This window comes from Dasypus novemcinctus, chromosome 10 (assembly GCF_030445035.2).
Source record: "Dasypus novemcinctus isolate mDasNov1 chromosome 10, mDasNov1.1.hap2, whole genome shotgun sequence".
In the NCBI taxonomy this organism is placed as follows: Eukaryota; Metazoa; Chordata; class Mammalia; order Cingulata; family Dasypodidae; genus Dasypus; species Dasypus novemcinctus.
In genome coordinates this window covers 101033979-101058819 of record NC_080682.1, presented here as the reverse complement: position 1 = coordinate 101058819, position 24841 = coordinate 101033979, and positions in this window count along the sequence as shown.

The following is a 24841-nucleotide window of genomic DNA, read 5'->3' as shown; positions in this document are numbered from 1 at the left end:
AGTTAAAATAAAAGAAAAGTTTTATACCTTGTTTAGGCAATGACTACAGCCCATGTCCAACAGGAAGCATTTACAGAAAAGAAATCATCTCCCTTCAGCACCTCTTTAAGATTAAAGGTGTAATTCTTTAAGGGTAAAAGAAAATTAATAGATGGATGTGGAGCCTGACTGGAAATCCACGTGAGCACCGGTGGCCCCAGGATGGCTGCAGGGGTCCCTGTCCCAGGATTCTACTGTCCAGAATGGAAACTTCTAAAAATGGGATCCTGGATGCTACCCAGGAACTTTGTCTTTAGGTGCTCACTGAAAATTGATAAGTGATGTAATCAATCAAAACAATGAACAGCCACCGACCTCGTAACTCCAACAATAATTCTGCCAAAGCTTAGCAAGTTAAGTTTCAGCATAAGGGGGGAAATAGATGTGGGCTATAAGTGGGAGGCTGTTGTCTCTTTGTAGATAACCTAAGCTGTCTGTGTCCTGACTTGTGGGTGTGGGACAGTGAGAGGCTGCAGTCCTGCCCTTGGTGACCATGGCAATGACTCCAGTCCTGGAGAAACAGTTTATCAATGCAAACTCTATCAACTTTAAATATTCAAGGAAAATGCAAACCAAATGTGCTAAAAACTTATCTAGAATGTATGAAGTCCATGCTAAAAGCTTACCTAGAATGTGGAACATATATGCTAATTCAAGGCTATTGAGCACTGAAACAAAGAACCACTTGGCCCTTCCTCTGTATAAAAGGAACTCAAAAATCTTGTTTGAGGCTCGTGTTTGAATGAGAAAGCTCCTGAGTCTGGCTGGCCATCAATAAATCATTTTTTCCTTCTCAAAATCATTCCTGAGTCCTGGCCTTTCCATACACAAATAATTGAACCTCTCTCAACTTCTACAACATCTCCGCATCAATGATATCATTTCTTCCATTACTAGAGTCACAATATTTTTAAAGTGGAATATCAGCAAGTTTATTCTAATCCATATTTTATTCCCTCATCCTGAGGCCCCTGGGATGGCATTGTCCATTCCACCTCTAAATTGAGAGGGAACTTAGATCCCACATGGCTGATGCATGGAATTCTGCTTGTAGCTCAGGTCCCTGGTTTCGTGGTGACCATCATCACCTCCTTGGCAGCTGATCTGGGTAAATCCAACAAATCGGAGAGTAGGTATTGTAACTGTACAGAGGCTCATACAACACTTTCTTTGCTCTTCCATAAGGAGCAACTCCTAATCCATTACAATATTATCATTAAATTAAAGCTATTCAGTCACCTCTTCTAATACTAGTTCTCTCGCTATTTTAGCACATCAAGAATTCTTTCAGTGAAATCTTGAACCCCCAAATCATGCACTGTAAATTAATGGAATTAACATCTCCCATACCCCTTTTAATGTTGATATTCTGACTTCCTCCCATGAATTAAAAATATTCTTAATGGCCTCCAGATTGGTGAATTCTTTCCAGAGGTATTCAACTTACTTTGCCCAGATCCATAAGCGGAATCTCTGTCTATGGAAAATAGAGACTTATGAAAAGTATTTTTTACAATAAAAAGACTTGAAAGTCAAAATAACTCCTTGATCTATGTTCTGAAGAATGAATGTTGTGTTCACAGCTATGAAAATACTGTGCATCTAATTGTGCTTCTCCTTCACAACTCTTTTTTTTTTTTTTTAATTTTTTTATTTTTTATTGACTTTGTAATAATATTACATTAAAAATATATATGTGAGGTCCCATTCAACCCACCCCCCCACCCCCCCTCTCCCCCCCCCCAACAACACTCGTTCCCATCATCATGACACATCCATTGGATTTGGTAAGTACATCTTTGGGCACCTCTGCACCTCATATACATTGGTTCACATCATGGCCCATACTCTCCTCTATTCCATCATGTAGGCCCTGTGAGGATTTACAATGTCCGGTGATTACCTCTGAAGCACCATCCAGGGCAGCTCCATGTCCCGAAGACGCCTCCACCTCTCATCTCTTCCTGCCTTTCCCCATACCCTTTGTCCATTATGTCCACTTTCCCAATCCAATGCCACCTCTTCTATGTGGACACTGGATTGGTTGTGTCCATTGCACCTTTATGTCAAGTCTCCTTCACAACTCTTGGGTTACAAGATGAATTGTGAATGGGCAGTAACATTTGAAAGTAATTTTTTTTTTGCCTGAGAAGTAGGTCTCTTTATTGGTGTTAATATATTGAATAAACCATGTTATAAACAGATGTGCTGTCATTCAGGCTTTGTTGTTCCATTTTTAGAGCACAGACACAGAAGATGTAGCATCATTCTTGAGGGCCCTAGGATTTTCAGAATGCTAAATGAACATTGACTTCAACTCCAAGACACCAGCTACATTAACCCCTAAGAAGTCAACCTGTCCTTTGAAACTTTGAAGCCAGGCTTTGACTTCTCTCTAGCTATGAAATCCCTAAATATCATCTTGTTCCAAGAGAAGGCTGTTTCATCGACACTGAATAGCTGTTGTTTAGTGTAGCCTCCTTCATCGGTTATCTTATCTAGTTCTTCTGGATAACTTGCTGCAGCGTCTGTGTTAGCACTTTCTGCTTCACCTTGCACTTTGATGTTATGGAGACAACCTATTGCCTTCAAGCTCATGAACCAATCTCTCCTAGCTTTAAACTTTTTTTCTGCATCCTCTTCACCATTCTGAGCCTTCAAAGAATTGAAAAGAGTTAGGGTCTTGCTCTGGATGAAGCTTTGGCTGAAGGGAACATTATGGCTGGTTTGCTATTCTATCCAGACCCTTAAAACTTTAAGGTTGTTTCGCTTTTTTTAATCATTTGTGTATTCACTCTACTAGTGTTTTTAATTTCCCTCAAGAACTTTTCCCCCTTTGTGTTCATGACTTGCTGTACGTCACCAGGGGTCTGGCTTTCAGTCTATCTTGCACTTTAACAAGTCTTCCTTGCTATCTTAAGCACTTCTAGCCTTGATTTAAAGTGAGATACGTGTAACACTTCCTTTGAGCAGTTAGAGGCCATTGTAGGGTTATTAGTTGGCCTAACTTAACTATTGTTGCATCTTACCTAATAGGTAAGCTGAAGAAGAGGGGGAGAGATGGGGAAAAGGTGGTCTGTGGAGCTGTTAGAACACAAAGCAATTATTAATTGAGTGCCGTCTTATATTGGCATTATTCATGATGATGCAAAGCAATTTAAAATATTAATATCAAAGATCACAGATCAGCATAACAAGTATTTTAGTGATAAATAATAAGTTTGGGGAAGTGGCTGTGGTTTAATCAATTGGGCTCCCGTCTACCATATGGGAGGCCATGGGTTCGCGTCCCAGAGCTTCCTTGGGAAGGCAGGCTGGCTTGTGCACTGCACAGAGCTGATGGCCCACGAGCCACAGAGAGCTGAGGCAGCAAGATGACACAACGAACAGAGAAAGCAGATGCAGTAGAACGTGAAGGGAATGGACACAGAGAGCAGACAGAAAAACAAGCCACAGAGGGGAAAAATAAATGAATCTTAAAAAAAAAATTTTGACATATTCTGAGAATTACCAAATTGAGATGCAGAGGTAGGAAGTGAGCATCTCTGGACTGACAATGTGATAGCCAGATCCTGAGCCTCAACAGACTCCAGCACCTACAATCTGATTTATTGGACTTACCACACTCAGCTAAGATGGAGGTGAAGAAGGACAACCACCACACCATGGAGCCTAGAGTGATTACAACTGAAAATGGGAGGATTGCATCCAGCATCCAGGTGGAATCTGAGCCTCCTCTTGACATAAAGGTGCAATGGACACAACCAATCCAGTGTCCACATAGAAGAGGTGGCATTGGATTGGGAAAAGTGGACATAATGGACAAAGGGTATGGGGAAAGGCAGGAAGAGATGAGAGGTGGAGGCGTCTTTGGGACATGGAGCTGCCCTGGATGGTGCTTCAGAGGTAATCACCGGACATTGTAAATCCTCACAGGGCCTACATGATGGAATAGAGGAGAGTATGGGCCATGATGTGAACCAATGTATATGAGGTGCAGAGGTGCCCAAAGATGTACTTACCAAATCCAATGGATGTGTCATGATGATGGGAACGAGTGTTGTTGGGGGGGGGGAGAGGGGGGGTGGGGGGGTGGGGTTGAATGGGACCTCACATATATATTTTTAATGTAATATTATTACAAAGTCAATAAAAAATAAAAAAAATTAGAAAAAAAAAAAAAATTGCACTGATACAATTAGTCAATGCAGGGTTATCACAAACTTCCAGAGTATAAACAACAACATTTTCTGTGAACCACAATAAAACCAATTATACCTGTAAACTCACAATGTTGTGCAAAAACCAGTTCTATAGATCTCCAAAGCAGTTCTCAAATACAAAAAGGAAAACATATACCCGTAAGCAGTTGGATCATCATTCCCCATTCCCACAGTCCTGGTTATCCCCAATCTGTTTTTTATCCCTATGGATTTACTGACTCTGGTCATTTCATGTAAATAGATTCATCCATTATGTGCCTGTTCGTTCTCTTAGCAGAATGCTTTCAAAGTTCTTGGCAGAAGCATGTACCAGTGTTTTATTTCTTTTTATTGCTGAAAGTATTCCACTGTATGGATCTAACCCAATATGTTTATCCATTCACCACTGATGGACATTTGGGCTGTTTCCCTTATGGCTATTCTGAATCATGCTGCAATAAACATGCAGGTATATATATTTGTGTATGTATGCTTTTTTTCAAAATTTTTAGGTATATATCTAAGTGTAGAATTGCAGAGTTATATGGTAATTCTATATTTAACTTTATGAGGAAGAAACCAACTATTTTCAGATCAAAAATATTACTAGGAAAAATCTCTGAATATATTTTCCTAATGATAAGAGGTCAGAAGTCTTGTTGGCCAAATGAATTGGCATCAAATTTTTTTCAGGGCTAAAAAAGAACTGTGAACTCAGAATTCTTTTGATGCAGGGTAGAAAAGGGACTTAAGGAGGAAGGTCACTAAAAGCTAATCAGCCACACACACAGAAACTGAGGCAATGGCCTGCTAAGTTACAGAGGCTGATGCAATGTCCTGCTAACTTACATGAACCTGCTGACTCAAGCAAGTTAGGAAGGGCAATTTACAAGCACACACACCCAAGGCCTGCAGGATCAGAAGGAAGCCAGCAACATCATCACATGGCAGGAAAGAGAGAAGGAGCAGGAGGGGCTGCACACCCTCCCCCCACTTTCAGGTTACCTCACATCTGGTGGGAGATGACCAGAGGCTAATCAGTGCTGGCCAACATGCCCTGCAGAGCTCATGGACAGAGCTAGATGGCAATCACCACTGGTCAGCAAGTTCCCATGCCCCTTAAGCAGATCAACCCACACCCGTAGACTTTCCTTTCTTAGTCTCAAATATGCCAATCAGCACAGACCCTGGAATCCTGGACCCACATAACACAAGGGACCCCAGGGCAGAACTTTACATACTTCTTCCTTGAAAATGCCCGCCTTCATCTCTGAAGGTGTACTTTCTTTCTCTCACTTTACCCCCCAGTAAATTCTCTGCCTGCCTAATTAATTTTTGGCTTGTCCTTGAATTCTTTCTTGTGGAGAAACCAAGAACCTAGATAGTGACCACTGCCTCTGATAACATATCATGGTGAGTCAGGTGGAAGGAGATAATCTTCTCTGGTAATCACCTCTTCCTTCTGATGAGACTGGTGAGGTTTTGCTTTCTAACCAAAGTCTATGTGTATGTGTCAGGTGGAGGATGTGAGCATATGTGTCTGTCTGTATATATGCCTGCCTCCATTTCCATTCAGGTCTCTTTTCAAAGGGATGCTGGAGCAACACACCAGAAATCTGTTTGCCTTTATAAACAGTATTTATTTAGGGTAAAAGCTTACAGGTCCAAGGCACTAAAGAATCCCACTCATGTTGGTTTCTCACCAAAGTCTATTGTCATGTGTTGAAGCAAGATGGTCACTGATCTCTGCCTGGTGTCTCCTTCCTGGGTTCCTCTTCCACTTGAGACTCCGTGGGCCCAGCTTCTTCCCAGTATCAACTGTAAGCAAGCATAGCGCTTGTCTCTCAGGGCTTCCTGTATCAGTCTCTGGCCTAGGGCTCATTTCTTTCTGTGCCTTCTCAGCTGCTCTGCTTCTCTGGTCTCTACACAAAGTCAGCTGTAAGCTACCAGATGAATGGCTCATCTCTCCCAGGGTACCATGATCAAGCATCACAGAGCTCTCTCTCTTCACCTATGTCTTCTTGAGTGTGTGTCTGTTTATATATGCCCCTCAAGGAGTTTGGGACTCAACCTGAATCATACCTTACTGATGTGGTTGAATCAAAAGCCTTAATTTAATTTTATCAAGTAAATGTATATTCTTTGAATTTAATGCAATCAAGAGTTATCACACCCAGAGGAACAGATTAGATATAAATGTAATCTTTGTTTTTTTGGGGGGAATTCACAAATAATCTCAAAGTGCTACACTCTGCTCCCAAAGGACCTAACCTAGGTTCACTTAGAATTCTCTGTGTTCCACATGTGGTAACATGTGTTGTAAAGGGACGAGGAAATGCACTACCAAACTGCTCAATTATAACAAGCACAGGAAGGCAAGCAAGAAGATTCTGACTCTAGAAAAGTGCAGTCCTCCTAAAAAGTCACCTTAGTAGCCAGTCTGTCTTACATATCCGTAAGAAGCTGTAAAAACCTTTCCTGGGTCCCCAAACTTCCATGAACTCCCTTTGAAAAACAGCCTCCACAGTTTTCAACAATTGAGAGCACACCACCAAAGCAGAGCCAGGTAAGGAAGTCAGGCAAAGGCCTGGAGATAAACTCACTTTCCAGCTATCACTGTTAAAGTCACCCTGACACCACAGGACCACCTGAATTCAGGTTTCCACATCAGCAGGAATCTGCTTCAAGAGTGGAGAGGCAGGCCCCTTGCCTCAAGCTGCCTTGTAGCCAAGACCTGCCAGGGCCTTGTACCTCTAGAGGGACAGCAAAGGCCTGGGGGCGAGGCATGGCTCCCTGAGCATACTGCTAACCATCAACCTGGAGGAGCCTCAGATGACCCTTGACATGGCAGGTAGATCATTAATTTCTTAATTAACATAGAAGCCACTTAGCTGGTCTGGACCTGCCACTCCAAACCTCTCTCATCTGGGTCGGACCTGATAAGGGGAGTGAATGGGGAATCTAAATCTAGGCCTTTTGCTGTTGTCACCTCAGGAAGGAATCTGTTAAAAGCATTGTCACCAAAGAATTTTAACTCTTGGGTGAAGTAACTTATGAAAACCCCACCCCAGTTAGTGTCGGGGTCAGGGCTTCCCTGAGCCACCCAGCTCCATGCCTATCAGCTGCCAAGGGGATTTCCTGCTGGAATGAAGCTGAGGTCTCTGCCATGGTAGACCACTGGGAGCTTTGCATAAAGATGATTCTGAAGTCAGGTCTTTCCCTATGGCAAGGAAGTGTGTAATTCTTGTGTTCTTTTCTGAATCTTAGTTTAACTGTCCATCTGTTCATGCCTAAAAGTTCATAAATCAGATTTGGTGTTTGTGTGGTAGCCCGACGATATTGATCACACTCAAACTCGGAATTGGAAGCCAATTAGAGAGCTTTTATAAGCCACCCAGCGACTGGGTCTACCTGCACAGAGGAAAGAGCAGCCCCGTGTTTAAGGGAAGGGGTGGTTTTATAGCTTTTTAGGAAGGGGGGGGGGGTCTACTAGTAAGCAAGCAAGCAAGGAGGCACAGAAGCTGAAGATAGCGTATCTATGTTTTTCTTTTTTAAAAGCCCTTTTTTGTGAGCAGCCCCATGTTATTTATTGACCCTTTTCTTAGGAACAGCCCTAAGTTATTTACTGGCACTCTTCTTTTTTTTTTTTTTTTTAATTGATTTTGTAAAAATATTACATTAAAAAAAAATATATGAGGACCCATTCAACCCCACCACCCCCACCCCACTACTCCCCCCCCAGCAACACTCATTCCCATCATCATGACACATCCATTGCATTTGGTAAGTACATCTCTGGGCATCTCTGCACCTCATGGTCAATGGTCCACATCATGGCCCATACTCTCCCCCATTCCATCCAGTGGGCCCTGTGAGGATTTACAATGTCTGGTGATTGCACCTGAAGCACCATCCAGGGCAGCTCCAAGTCCCAAAGACGCCTCCACATCTCGTCTCTTCCTGCCATTCCCCATACCCATTAGCCACCATGTCCACTTTTCCCATTCCAATGCCACCTTTTCTCTGTGGACATTGGATTGGTTGTGTCCATTGCACCTCTATGTCAAGAGGAGGCTCAGATTCCACATGGATACTGGATGCAATCCTCCCGCTTTCAGTTGTAGGCACTCTAGGCTCCATGGTGTGGTGGTTGTCCTTCTTCAACTCCATCTTAGCTGAGTGAGGTGAGTCCAATAAATCAGATTGTAGGTGTTGGAGTCTGTTGAGGCTCAGGGCCTGGCTATCACATTGTCAGTCCAGAGATTCAGATCCCCTAAATATATCTTAAACACCAACACCAACTACAACTCCAGCACAGTAGCATGGAAGTCTTATGAAGAGAGATCCCATCTGAGTCCAGATTCATCACGCATAAACACCAGCTCCAAAGAAGGGCCATCTGCCATGGCAGTTAACCCCATCTGCCATGACCATAGCACCCATGGGTCTCTTTAGCCCTCAAAGGAACCAATACCTGGGGGTTGTATCTACTTTATCTGTCTCTTAGACTCTGCTCAGTTGTGCATAAGGGCAATCCTTCTGACAGCCTCCAGACTCTTTTTTTTTTAGAGACTCGTAGCCATATAAACTCATTTCTCCTTTCCATTTCCCCCTTACATTAGGTCAAACAGCATTTTAAAGTCATGTTATTTTATGTAGACAGGGATATTCTGCTGATCCGCATTGAACTTTCCATTCAAGGTCATTTTCCAGTTGCATCATCAGTTGGTAGTTGATAGTGGTCCCTCGGTGCCAGGGAGGCTCATCCCCGGGTGTCATGTCCCATGCTGGGGGGAATGCATTGCATTTACATGCTGAGTTTGGCTTCGAGACTGGCCACATTTGAGTAACATGAAGGCTGTCAGGAGGAAATTCCCAGGCACAATGCTGCTCTAGGCCTTGTTCTTATTTCAGGCATATCAGCTCACAAGCATAGTCATTAGTGTCAGGGGCTCACTGTTGGACCCTCATTCCTTCCCAGTCCTTGCTGCTGCATCTGGGAGACTGTCGCTGCTCCCCTAGGGACCACAACAGAGCACCACCGGCCAGGATGCCAGTACCCCCCCAGCTGTAGTTTTTAATTGTTACCACTATGAGTATATCCAAACATTACCATGCACCCTGGACATATGTCCTGTATAGCTCCCTGTCAGCCATATATCACCTGTCAATAGTATCCTATACCAGTATTCCTCCGTTGCCATTGTTGAACCACTCTGTGATCCAGAACTTCCTGAAAATTGAAGCCCAGTATAATGTCAGGATCCCTTACTAGCAAAATGGCATATAGCGATGGGTTTAAAGGTTAGATATAGAATATGTGTTGACTTGGAAAAAATTCTACATCCTATCTTTTTCTTTTTTTTTTTTTCCCTAATTATTGAACTTCTCTTAACAAGAGCCCTAGACCACAGCAATTCATATATATAATATACAGCACTCCCACACATCCACCACAAATCCTTTTCCCTTCCACAGCGATACTCTTACACCCTATTCACATCATATTTACTTAAAGTGATGTACAGAGTCTGAGACAATAGCTTTCAAACAAGGTGACATCTGTGCTACATTGTGGTGCATACTTTAGGATACACAGTTTTCTAATTTTTTAGTTATCCTATGTTTTACATTATGGTTTATATTATCAGTCTGTCGTCTCCTATATGTTATGGTGTAATATTACATGTTTTATATCCATCCTTGTGTACTCTCGTGAAAGTCCTCTCTTACCCCCCATTTACCTTGGTTCCACACATTTAACATCCATTTTCCCATCCACCTTGGTGCCCACAGTGACAGCCAACCTCCGTTTCCCGAGGAGCCACTTCCAGAGATAGTTGGAATAGTGTTCAGGGCCTAACTTGCTCAACTGCCCCAATGCCCTGGGAGCCACCCTTTCTCTCGAGAGATACAGTTCCCTCTATTTGATGGCATTAGTCCTCCCCAGGATGTGGGTCCACCCCCACTCTCACTACTTGGGTCTCTACCCAATGGTGCCACCCACTCTGGCAAAATGAGCATTCAGACATTCCCCAGGAGCCCGTCCCGCATCGGACCATCCCCTCCAAGCATTCTAAACAGGTAACCCTCTTAATTATATTTTGATACGATTTTCTCAGCATTTTACTCTCCACCAACACCTGACACTCTCCTATGTTCATATGCTACCCCTCCCTCCCCCCACTTTTGGGCAATATTACCCATCCGCCCATCCCCAGCCACCCTCAAACCCGCAAAGCCCCTCCCAAAGGCAACCCCTTGCCCCCATTTTATCTCTTCTTTGTGTTCATACTTACCGCCAGCTCGTCATAAATTCCACCCCTGCAGACGTCGGCTCACATCCTTCCTCCACCCCCCGATTTCCTGTAAGCCTATTGTTCAGTCTCTTGCTCTCTAAGGCAGCTTGCTTATTTCATATCATTGAGGTCATGTAGTATTTGTCCTTCAATGCCTGGGTTGCTTCACTCAACATAATGTTCTCAAGATTCACCCATGTTATCACGTGTGTTTGTAGTGTATTTGTTCTTACAGTCGAGTAGTATTCCATTGTGTGTATATACCACATTTTATTGTTCCACTCATCTGTTGATGGGCATTTGGGTTGATTCCAACTTTTGGCGATAGTGAACAATGCTGCTACGAACATTGATGTACATATATCGGTTTGTGTCCTTGTTTTCAGTTCTGCTGGGTATATACCCAGCAGTGGTATTGCTGGGTCATATGCTGGCACTCTTCTTTTTTATTTATTTATTTATTTATTTTTTATTTATTTAATTCCCCTCCCCTCCCCCGGTTGTCTGTTTTCTGTGTCTTTTCGCTGCGTCTTGTTTCTTTGTCCGCACTCTTCTTGAGAGCAGTCCTAAGTTATTTATTGGCACTCTTCTTGGGAGCAGCCCTGTTATTTATTTATCTGAAGGCACTTGCAATTCCTATTTCCTAATGTAGTTCTATTCCTATTTTCCCAGTGTGGCCTTACCCTTACATTTGCTTTTTACAAATTGAATAACAGTGAATGGTAACCTAAAATTGAGTCTTTAAATACTATCTAGCAATTGGATTTAATATATTAAGAAACCACATGGAATTATTTCAACTACTAGAAAAGGAGGAAAACTTAGTGACATTACTGTTACTAATAAAATAGTTTTAATTGCTTAGCTAATAAAGTGCTCAGTTTGTTTTAAATGAAAATTTAATAGAAACAGTATAGTAAAGTTGAGAAAAAATCATTATGTAGATGCCTTTCTGTTACAAAACAGCAAAAGGATAACATCTAAATTTGCTATAACAGAGTGGATTTAGCCTAGACTTGCTATTGTGATGGCAATTCTAAACTGAGTTTGTTATTGCTAATGGGTATTTAAGAACTAGCTTCACCTTTGTAATGACATGTATTCTTTCCTGTTTGAATCCATGGAAACTTCCATTCCCCCAGGGCTCAGGAGAAGGAAAATTTAAGACACCTTTGCCTCCCATCCTTCCACTGGTGATAATAAACTTGCTTTCTGTAATGACTATCTAGGGGTGAATTCCAATTTACTTACCCAGAGGGATTCCACAAACTTTGAGGAAATGCTGCCTGGTGAAGTCCTTGGCCCTGGGTTGGACTTACACTCTTCCATCCAGCAGTTGCTGGTGTCCTTTTATCTCAAAGGCCTGGAAAATGTGGGCCCTCTCACCTCAAGTGCAGGGTATCCTAAATGCCGCAAGTCATGGGATAAACCAGTATTCCCTAAGATTTTGATAATCTCAGTGAACATATACTGCAATTTGTGTTTCTCATCCAGGGTCTGTCCTAGTCAAAATGGGAAATAAGCATAGGAGCAAAGAAAAAAAAAATGTTGATAAGGTAGCAGAGAGAGCAAGATAGCGGCTGAGTGAACTTCCCGGTTACTAGCTCCTGCGGGGAATCAGCTGGGCGGTGTTGGAGACTCTTCGGGACCGAGCTGTTTTGGGTTTTTTGCTGGTCTGGAGGTGTCTGGATATAGATTTGGAGGGAAGGTAACAGAGAGGATCCGTCTGTGAAATATATACAGACATTCCAGCTACGTGTGGAGGATTCCCTCCTTGGGTAGGCGGAGCCGAGGCGCCTGACGCCCCGGTGGCAGGGGGAGCCAGGCTGAGCGCCGAGTGGCGGCGGCCGGGGGATGGGGCCGAGCCGGGCGAGCCCTGAGCGGCTGCGGCCCGGGGGGCGGGCCGACCCGGCCGAGCCCGGTGGCGGGGTTTCTGTTCTTTGTGTGTGTGTGTGTTTTTTTTTAATCCTCTCTTTCTTGTCCTTGATCTTCTTCTTATTCTATTTTATCTTAACAATACAATAGGTCCTGCAGGAAACACCTCACATTTGATGGGTTTCCTCATCCTCCACTGCCTCGTTTCTCTGTGAATAGATTTAGGCTATCTACACTATCCCCTTTCCCCTACAACTTGATATCCTCCACCATCTGCTATCTCTCCTATATTCCACCTCCCTTTCTTTGACCCACAAAGTGTCTAACTCTTAAATTCTAATACCTTTGCTTAGTTTTCCATCGGGTATCCGCCCTTGAAACTATTACCTCTCTTTTCTCTTTCCCTCTCTTACGAAAACAATAGCTTCTTAGTACGTACCATATTCCTCCCATATTCAGTCGTCTACCTCATTATAGGTACTTTCCTACTACTATAACTCTACACAATTTACACGATCTAACCTCCATCCTCCCAGAACTCATATTGTTGCTTTGTTAACATATATCACCAATACTACTTTACACTTTTTCCTTCCTTACACAATTGCCTTTCCCCAGCACTAATACTTTCCTTTAAAGTGAACTTAACCAGCAATAAGAAATCGGAATAGGAAGAACAAAGGGACAAAGAGAAGATATATCACTTACGCAAAAACAACAGCTAATTAGTCTCCAAGACTAGACAAAGAAGCTAAGGAACTGATTAAACCCATCAAGAAGAAATGATGACAAGACAGCAACAAAAATATACAAACCAAACCAGTAATCAGGAAAACATGGCTGAATCCAATCAACAAACTAAAAATCAGGAAGGGGAGCAGATCTTCGCACAAGCAATGAAAGATCTCAGTACATTTATCACTGACAAATTTGATGAAGTAATGAAAGAGGTTAACAACATGAAGAGAACACTTGGAGGGGAAATTGCAGACATGCGCAAAAAAATAACAGATATGATGGAAATGAACACCACAATTCAAGAAATCAAAAATACACTTGCAGCAAATATCAGCAGACTAGAAGAGGCAGAGCAGAGAATTAGTGATGTGGAAGACAGTACATTGGAAATCAAACAGATAGTAGAAGTGGTCAATAAAAAGGTAGCAAAAATCCAGATAGGACTTAGGGACCTGAATGATAATGCAAAACGCTCAAACATACGTATTATAGGCATTCCAGAAGGAGAAGAGAAGGGAAAAGGGTCAGAAGGAGTGTTGCAGGAAATAATGACTGAAAACTTCCCAAATCTACTGAAAGAGATAGATGTACATATCCAAGAAGCACAGCGCACTCCACTGGTCATAAACCCCAACAGGCCCACCCCAAGACATATACTTGTCAAATTATCCAGTGCTCAAGACAAAGAGAAAATTCTAAAAGCAGCAAGAGAAAAGAAAACCATCACATACAAGGGAAGCTCCATAAGATTAAGTGCTGATTTCTCATCTGAAACGATGGAGGCAAGAAGGCAGTGGTATGATATAGTCAAGGTACTAAAGAAAAAATTTCCAACCAAGAATACTCTATCCAGCTAAACTAACATTCAAAAATGATGGAGACTTCAAAATATTCACAGATAAACAGAAACTGAAAGAATATATCAACAAGAAACCTCCCCTTCAAGAAATTCTTAAGGGAGTTCTGCAGGAAGAAAGGAAAAAACAGGACAGCCAGAGATGGAGGAGAGTGTAAGAGCAACAAAAAAGACAAAAATAGAAGGGGAAAATAAAATATTACAAACAAAATATAACAAACACAAACCCAACCAAAATATGGCTACCACAAATAATTCTCTGAACGTAATAACACTGAATGTCAATGGACTAAACTCACCTATCAAAAGATTCAGACTGGGACACTGGCTAAGGAAATATGACCCATCTATATGCTGTCTACAAGAGACACATCTTAGACCCAGAGACTCATGGAGGTTGAAAGTGAATGGCTGGAAAACAATCATACAAGCAAACAACAACCAAAAAGAGGCAGGAGTAGCTATATTAATATCAGACAAAATAGACTTTAAATGCGAAACAATTGTGAGAGACAAAGAAGGATACTACATTTTAGTGAAAGGGACAATCTGTCAAGAAGATCGAACGATCATAAATATTGATGCTCCTAACAAGGGTGCCTCTAAATACGTGAGACAAACTCTGGAAAAACTAAGTGAAAAAATAGATGCATCTACAATTATAGTGGGGGATTTTAATACACCACTATCAATTCTGGACAGAACATCTCAAAAGAGAATCACTAAAGAAACAAAACATATGAACAGTATACTAGAAGAGCTGGATCTAATAGACATATATAGATCATTACACCCAAACACGGGAGGATATACATTTTTCTCAAGCGCACATGGAACATTCTCCAAGATAGACCATATGCTAGGCCACAAAGAAAGGCTTAATGAATTCAGAAAGATCGAAATTATACAAAACAATATCTCTGATCACAGTGGAGTGAAGCTGGAAATTTGCAAGGGATGGAGGCCCAGACTTCACACCACGATTTGGAAATTAAACAGCACACTCTTAGAAAAACAGTGGGTCAAAGAGGAAATCTCAAAAGAAATCAATGACTACCTTGAATCAAATGATAATGATAACACAACATACCAAAATTTATGGGATGCAGCAAAAGCAGTACTGAGAGGGAAATTTATAGCCATAAATTCACATATCAAAAAAGAAGAAAGAGCAAAAATTGAAGAACTAACTGCACTTTTGACGGAATTAGAAAAACAACAACAAAGTAACCCAACAGGAAGAAGAAGGAAAGAAATATCAAAGATAAGAGCAGAACTAAATGAAATAGAAAATAAGAAAGCACTTGAAAAAATAAAGAAGAACAAGAGCTGGTTTTTTGAGAAGATCAACAAAATTGACAAACTTTTAGCAAGACTAACAAAGAAACAAAGAGAAAAGATGCAAATACACAATAAGAAATGAGAAAGGTGATATCACCACTGACCCCACAGAAATAAAGACTATCATAAGAGGATACTTTGAAAAACTATATTCCAACAAAAATGACAATTTATAGGAAATGGACAAATTCCTAGAAACACATAAGCAGCCCGTACTGACGAAAGAAGAAATTGAGGATCTTAACAAACCAATCATGAGCAAAGAGATAGAATTAGTCATTAAAAATCTCCCAACTAAGAAGAGCCCAGGGCCAGACGGCTTCACAGGTGAATTCTACAAAACATTCCAGAAAGAACTAACACCAATCCTGTTGAAACTATTCCAAAAAAAAACGAAAGCAGAAGGAACATTGCTGAACTCCTTCAATGAGGCCAACATTATCCTAGTACTAAAGCCAAACAAAGACACCACAAGAAAGGAAAATTACAGATCAATTTCTCTAATGAACCTAGACACAAAAATACTTAACAAAATACTTGCTAATCGTATTCAACAACACATTAAACGAATTATACACCATGACCAAGTGGGATTTATTCCAGGTATGCAAGGATGGTTCAACATAAGAAAATCAATTAATGTGATACACCATATAAACAGATTGAAGGAAAAAAATCACATGATTATATCTATAGATGCAGAAAAGACATTTGACAAAATACAGCACCCCTTCTTGATAAAAACACTACAAAAGATCGGAATACAAGGAAACTTTTTGATCATGATAAAGAGTATATATGAAAAACCTACAGCCAACATTGTTTACAATGGCGAAATCCTGAAATCCTTTCCTCTAAACTCAGGAACAAAACAAGGATGCCCATTGTCTCCGCTCCTATTTAACATTGTCTTGGAAGTACTTGCACGAGCACTAAGGCAAGAACCAGATATAAAAGGCATTCAAATTGGAAGGGAAGAAGTCAAAATTTCATTATTTGCAGATGACATGATCCTATACATAGAAAACCCTGAGAGATCTACAACAAAGCTTCTAGAACTCATAAATGAGTTCAGCAAAGATGCAGGTTATAAGATCAATGCGCAAAAATCAGTAGCATTTCTGTACACCAATAATGAGCAAGATCAGGAGGAAATCAAGAAACAAATACCATTCACAATAGTAAATAAAAAAATCAAATACCTAGGAATAAATTTAACTAAAGAGGTAAAAAACTTATACATTGAGAACTATACAAGAATGTTCAAGGAAATCAAAGAAGACCTAAATAAATGGAAGAATATTCCTTGTTCATGGATAGGAAGACTGAATATTATTAAGATGTCTATCCTACCAAAACTGATCTACACATTCAATGCAATCCCAATAAAAATCAACACAGCCTTCTTTAAGGAACTAGAAAAACTAACTATGAAATTTATTTGGAAAGGAAAGAGGCCCTGGATAGCCAAAGACATATTGAAAAAGAAAAACGAAATAGGAGGAATCACACTTCCTGACTTCAAAACATACTACAAAGCTACAGTAGTGAAAACAGCATGGTATTGGCATAAGGAGAGACACACAGACCAATGGAATCGAATTGAAAGTTCAGATATAGAACCTCATGTATATAGCCATATAATATTCAATAAAGCCACCAAACCCTCTCAACTGGGAGAGAATGGCCTATTCAACAAATGGTGCCTGGAGAACTGGATAGCCATATGTAGAAGAATGAAAGAGGATTACCATCTCACACCTTATACAAAGATCAACTCAAGATGGATCAAAGACCTAAATATAAGAGCCAAGACCATAAAGACCTTGGAAAGCAGTGTAGGGAAACATCTACAGGACCTTGTAATAGGAAATGGCTTCATGAATTTCACACCAAAAGCACGAGCAGCGAAAGAACAAATAGATAAATGGGACTTCCTCAAAATTAAAGCCTTCTGCACCTCAAAGGAGTTTGTCAAGAAAATAAAAAGGGAACCCACACAATGGGAGAAAATATTTGGCAACCATATATCTGATAAGAGGCTTATAACTTGCATATATAAAGAACTCATAAATCTTGAAAACAAAAAGATAAACAACCCATTTAAAAAATGGGAAAAAGATTTAAACAGACAATTCTCCAAAGAAGAAATACAAATGGCTAAAAAGCACATGAAAAAATGCTCCAAATCTCTAGCTATCAGGGAAATGCAAATCAAAACTACAATGAGATACCATCTCACTCCCATACGATTGGCAGCTATGAAAAAAACAGAAGAATACAAATGCTGGAGAGGATGTGAAGAAAGGGGAACACTCATTCACTGCTGGTGGGAATGCAGAAGGATCCAACCATTCTGGAGGACAGTTTGGCGGTTTCTCAAAAAACTAACCATAGATTTGCCATATGACCCAGCAATACCACTGCTGGGTATATACCCATCAGAACTGAAAACAAGGACATAAACAGATATATGTACACCAATCTTCATAGCAGCATTGTTTACTATCGCCAAAAGTTGGAATCAATCCAAATGTCCATCAACAGACGAGTGGATCAATAAAATGTGGTATATACACACAATGGAATACTACTCGGCTGTTAGAACAAATACACTACAATCGCACGTGATAACATGGATGAACCTTGAGAATCTTATGTTGAGTGAAGCAACCCAGGCATTGAAGGACAAATACTACATGACCTCAATGATATGAAATAAGCAAACTGCCTCAGAGAGCTAGACACCGGAAAAGAGGTTTACAGGAAATCGGGGGGTGGAGGAAGGATGTGAGTTAACGTCTGGAGGTGTGGAATCTGTGATGAGCTGGTGGTAAGTACGAGCACAAAGAAGGGACAAAATGGGGGCAAGTGGTTACCTTCGGGTGGGGCTTTGTGGGTTTGAGGGGGGCTGGGGATGGGCAGAGGGGTAATATTGTCCAAAAATCGGGGGGAGGGAGGGGCAACATACGAACATGTGAGAGTGTCAGGTGTTAGTTGAGAACAAAATGTTGAGAAAATCGTATCAAAGTATAAGTAGGAGGGTTACCTTTTTAGGATGTTCAGGGGGTATGGGCGATGAGGGACGGACTCTGGGCGAATAGCTGAAGGCTCATTTTGCCAAGGTGGGTTGTACCATTGGGAAGAGACCCAAGAAGTGAGAGTTGGGGTGGACCGACATCCTGGGGAGGTCTAATGCCATCAAATAGAGAGAACTGTATCTCTAGTGAGAAAGGATGGCTTCCAGGGCATTAGGGCAGTTGAGAAAGTCAGGCCCTGAATACTGCTGCAAGTATCTCTGGACATGGCTTCTTGGGAAATGGAGATTGGCTGGCGTTGTGGGCCCCAAGGGGAGGGGAAAATGGATGTGGAATGGATGGAAACAAGGTAAATATGGGGGCAAGAGAGGAGTTTTGTGAGAGTACACGAAGATGAATATAAAACATGTAATATTACTCCAAAAACATATCGGGGATGACAGACTAATAATGTAAACCATAAGGCAAAACATAGGGTAACTAAAAAATTTAGAAAACTGTACAACCTAAAGTATGGACCACATAGTAAGCACAGATGTCATCTTGTTTGAAAGCTATTGTCTCGGAATCTGTACACCAGTTTCAGGAAATATGATATGAACAAGTTAAGAGATTATCGCTGTGGAAGGAAAAAGGTTTTATGGTGAATCTGGGGAAGTACTGTATATTGTATATATGAATTTCAGTGATCTAAGACTCTTGTGAAGCTGACATTATGTTGGGATTCACTTTACAGGAAGTTTTGGATCACAGAGTGGTTCAACAATGGCAGCGGAGGAATACTGATATAGGATGTTATTGACAGGATATATATGGTTGACAGGGAGTTATACAGGGCATATGCCCAGGGTATATAGTAATGTCTAGATATACTCATAGTGGAAACAATTAAAAACAATAGCTGGGGGGGGTACTGGGCCCTTGGCCGGGGGGTCACTGTCGTGGACCCTGGGGGAGCAGCAGCAGTCCCCCAGGTGCAACGGCAAGAACCAGGAAGGAAGGAGGGCCCAACAGTGGGCTCCTGATTCTTATGGCTATGCTTTTGAGCCTATACACCTCCAATAAGAATAAGGCCTAGAGTAGCACTGTGCCTGGGAGTTTCCTCCTGACAGCCTTCATGTTACTCAAATGTGGCCACTCTCACAGCCAAACTCAGCATGTAAATGCAGTGCAGTCCCCCCAGCGTGGGACATGACACCCGGGGATGAGCCTCCCTGGCACCGAGGGATCACTACCACATATCAGCTGAAGATGCAACTAGAAAAGGACCTTGAATTAAAGGTTCAACACGGATCAGCAGAATATCCCTGTCTACATATAATAACATGACTTCAAAATGCTGTTTGACCTAATGTAAGGGGGAAATGGAAAGGAGAAATGAGAATATAAGGCTATGAGTCTCTAAAAAAGAGTCTGGAGGTTGTCAGAAGGAATGCCCTTATGCACAAATGAGCAGAGTCTGAGAGACAGATAAAGTAGATACAACCCCAGGTATTGGTTCTTTTGAGGAATAAAGAGACCCATGGGTTCTATGATCATGGCAGATGGGGTTCACTACCATGGCAGATGGCCCTTCTTTGGAGCTGGTGTTTCTGCATGATGGAATTGGACTCAGAGGGGATCTCTTTTCACAAGACTTGCATGCTATTTTAATGGAATTGTAGTTGGTGCTGGGGTTTTAGATATATTTAGGGGATTTGAATCTCTGGACTGATAATATGACACCCAGGCCCAGAGCTTCAACAGACTTCAGCTCCTACACTTTGATTTATTGGACTTACCCCACTCAGCTAACATCGAGTTGAAGAAGGGCAACCACCACACCATGGAGCCTAGAGTGTCTACAACTGAAAGCAGGAGGATTGCATCCAGTATCCATGTGGAATCTAAGCCCCCTCTTGACATAGATGTGCAATGGACACAACCAATCCAATGTCCACAGAGAAAATGTGGAATGGGTGTGGGAAGGGTGGCCATGGTGGCTGCTGGGTTTGGGGAATGGGAGGAAGAGATGAGATGTGGAGGCGTTTTCGGGACGAGGAGATGTCCTGGGTGGTGCTTCATGGACAATTACGGGACATTGTAGATCCCCCCAGGGCCCACTGGATGGAATGTGGGAGAGTGCGAGCTATGATGTGGACCATTGACTAGGGGTGCAGTGATACTCAGAGATGTACTTACCAGGTGCAATGGATGTGTCACGATGATGGGAGAGAGCATTGCTGTGGGGGGAGTGGGGGGTGGGGGCGGTGGGGTTGAATGGGACTTCATATTTTTTGAATGTAATCTTAAAAAATAAATAAATAATTTAATAAAAAAAGTCATAAGGTAAATGGATATTGTTTATAAGCATTATAAAATAAAAGGGTTTCTTAAAAAAAATGTTGTGTATTATATTTTATGCATTGGGAACAACTTAGTGAAAAGCCAATATCTAAAAAGGAATAAAATTCTTGTGCAAAGCTGTGAAATCACTGTGCAGGTTAAAATAATAAAATATAGCCTTTAAAGAGATCTTTTAAATATAATGCAAATTTACAGTTAAACTTATAAGAGAATGAGAACTTGGGTAACATTAGTGAGTTGTGTGCTTCTATGTCTTACTCTCTATTTGTGCCTGCCTATTTGCTCAGTGTATATTTTCATATGTCAGGATGGTAATATCAAATTAACAAATAAAAATTCTTAAAAGAGGGCTATTCAAATTGCTGAAAGAAAATACATGATTATATGTAAATGAATATTCCTGGAGCCCAAATTAGAGAAGCTAAGGAGGATAGAAAGGTCATATAGAAATCAGAAATCTGAATATAAAAATTATTGGGAGGGAAGCAGCTGTGGCTCAATCAACTGGGCTCCCGTCTACCATACGGAAGGCCCTGGGTTTGCATCCCAGGGCCTCCTTGTGAAGGCAGGCTTGCCCACATGCTGCGGAGAGTGACCAGCCCAGACGCTGTGGAGTGCCGCTGGCCCACAAGGCCCATGGAGAGGCGACTTAGCAAGGTGATACAGCAAAAAAGGGAGACAAGCAAAAACACAGAAGCACATGTCATGAATGGACACAGAGAGCAGACAACAAGCAAAGCTGCAAAGTGGGGGGTGGGGGGAGTAAATAAAAAATATAAATACAGACACAGAAGAATGCATAGCAAATGGACACAGAAAAGCAGAAAGCAAGCAAGCCACAAGGGGGGGAGGGGTGGATGAAAAAAAAACTATTGGGAAAGGAAACAAAATGTTTCATAAGCTCCTTGATTTACCCAGTCCTGCCCTGCCACAGGGCTTCCTCTATGCTAGAGATATGGGGGGAAAGTTGGGATAACAAGATAAGGAAATTCTATTAAAGTTTAGCTTAAAACACTTATCTATTAGGCCAGAAATTTAAGTCATAATTTGTCCTGTAATGTCCCAATTTAAACCTTTTAACAGTCTTAAAGTTAGAGGAATTAATAATCTAAATATCAAATTTGAGTAAAGGACAAAGGTTCTTAAAGGCTATGAAACTAAAAGGTCCTAAAGGCTATGAAACTAGGAGTCAGTGTGCTTTTAAATTTATAATCGGTTTCAAAATTTAAAAATTGCTGGCTGCTTTTTTAACCTGCAATTCAACAATAGCTTAACCCTGATAACCGCCAGCCTTCACTGCCAACTTGTCTCTAGAGAACTGTTTCAGAAATGTGTCCTTGTAAATGTTTCACAATATATCTCATTAAGGTACTAATGAGTAAACTAAAAAAAAAGCACTGCTTCTGAAAACCATTCCCTATGAACTATCAGTGTTCTAGTTGTATGCTACTAGGTATTCAAAATGAAAACCTATAGTTTGCATATAACCAAATTAAGTCATTATACCAACAAGTCGGTACTTGTATATTGTAAGAAGTTGGCTTGGAAACAGTTTCCAGAATCATTTTGGTAACATAAGCATTCAAGGTATGTAGAATGTGTTCTCTCTTCTCATTAAGAGAGACAAAAACAATTTTGTCCTAAAGTGAAACAACTGGTTATGACGAAAGAGAAAAATGTGGAATAAAAAGTGAATGAACACAAAAAAAAAAATGCAAAAGTTTCACAGAATAGGAATTTTGTGATCAAAGCTGTATAAAATGTAATAGGTCTATCTATAAAGTTTTAAAAGGCTTAATATCAAATAGTATATTGATACAAAACTAAAATTTGGCTCTCTCTCTGTTAAAGTGACAAAGTTTTTTAAATCATTTATTTGTTTCAGAGAAAGTTATAATGAGTGTTCTCCTGAATCGTTATACAAAGCACAAAGTTTGTTTTATCAAAATAGCTTCTTGTACTTTATACTTTTGTTGTGTTCTTGGTTGTGTAGAAAAGGCAAGTTTTATCACTTTTAAAAGAAAATTATGGGTGAGTAGCTGTGACTGAAGTCACCTGCTTCCCACTTGAGAGGTCCCAGGTTCAATTCCTGGTGCCTCCTAAAAAAAGCAAAACAAAAACAACATGATCAAACAACAAGTAAGACAAATGAATAAACCAACTCAGGGAAGTGTGGCTGTACAGGGCTTCCCATATACAAGGTTCTGGTTTCCATCTCCAGTTCCCAGTACCTCACAGACACAAAAAACAGTAATCAAAAAACAAAACAAAACAAAAACAAAAAAAGCTTAACATTTCAATCTAACCTAACCTAACAACTTTTAACACTTTGCTTTCTCTAAGTCAAACCCTAAAAGGTACCTTTTCATTTCAAACTATTGCAAAAGATTTGTTATTTCGCCTTGTAAAAAAGGTGGAGTAATAAAAATAGTTAAGTTCATTCGATAGGTTACAAGTTAACCAAAAGATAAAAACTAAAAAGGATTATCTAACCTTCTGTTAATCAAAGTTGTATAGGTAAAATGTTCATAAAAATACTTTAAAATGTTCCTAGAGATTTAACTATGTTTTCTGAATAATATTAGATCACAATATAGTGTTATTAATCATGGTTTAATTATTTTAAAGATGTTATATATTGGGGAAACAACCTATCTGCCTGGGAATCAAGAGACAAATGCTGTAGCCCGTATCTAAATAGTCTACCCCACCCCCAGAAGAAGCATCCTGTAGCCACACAAAAAGAGTGGCCATCAAGGGGCTACAACAGAGTGGTGCGTAGCTAGGGCATTGGGTCCTCCTGTAAAGTATTCTAATCTAGCTTATATCATACAAAATTGTGAGACCTGTTCTCAATTCCAGCCTTATAGCAGTAAACATATCCATAAGCCCATATAACAAGGGGATGCACTTCAGCTTTGTCAAACTTTCTAAAGCATTCAAACCAGGCCCCCAGTTCCATGGTGTCTCTCCATTTGAGTTTTTGCTTAAAAGGGTCACTACAACCTCTCAAGCAATAAAGGTATCTGCCACATCTGGCCATGCTCCTGAAGTAAGTATAACTACATTGTTGCTTTGGACTCCTATGGCTCAATATTGTCTCCAGATTGGACCTGTTTCATAGTGGTGGAGAACACTATGTACCAAGCTTTTGGAACACTGGAGGCTGCACAGAATGCTGGCTGTGTGAAGAATATACCCAGTGGAGCAATAATTGCCAGAGTAGTATGAGTAGAACTTAAACAAACACAACTGGCATTAAGGCATGCCCGTATAGAGGGACAACGTATATGGTATTGCCCATCTGGAGCTTGTCCATTGGCATCCCATGCCTTAGGATCTGCAGGAGAAACTTCAACAGTCATTTTACTTGCCAGAGAGAATCTCCCTCTCCAAGTTCCTGCTAAACACTTACGTTTGCATCCTTAGGATAATCTTCCTGCCTCAAATAAGCTCATCCAATGTCTTCCTCAATTAGGCTGCCACCAGGAAGCTGCACACAACCAAACAAACTGGCAGCTGAGTGAGTTATTCCAAGTAAAGCCCACTGTCCAAGGAAGTGCCAATGCACCAGAGACAGTTGTTGAAATGTTCAAGTGCCAGTTATTGGATGGCTTGAAACATTTCTTCAAAAAGCAAAAGCTAAGTACTTAATAACAACTCCCTTGCAGCCCTAACCTTGTGAAACCCCTTATTGGTGTTATAGCATAGAACTTATTCAAACCCAGATCAATTCTTGGAGAAGCTATAGTCCTTCAAAACTGTAACCAAACTAAAATTGTTTCCAACAACATTCCATTCTCATTGTCTTTGTACCACTCACTCTCCTTGACGTATAGCCTTCCAAATCCCCTTTCAATCATCCCTCTTATATTCTTAGTAGACCCCTATGTATTTAAGCTCCTAACTCAATTTATCTCTTCCAGGATACAAGCTTCTGCTCATGAGTAAATATTGCTCAGTCCTGGCCTTTGCATCAAGTACACCTCCTCCTCATTCCAGTAAGCAAGAGAGTTTTAGATCCTATCAGGCAGGGGCTACAATCCCTAATCAGGAAGCAGATGCAGAACAATGATCTTCACCCTTCAAATCCCCTTTAAGGCTAAG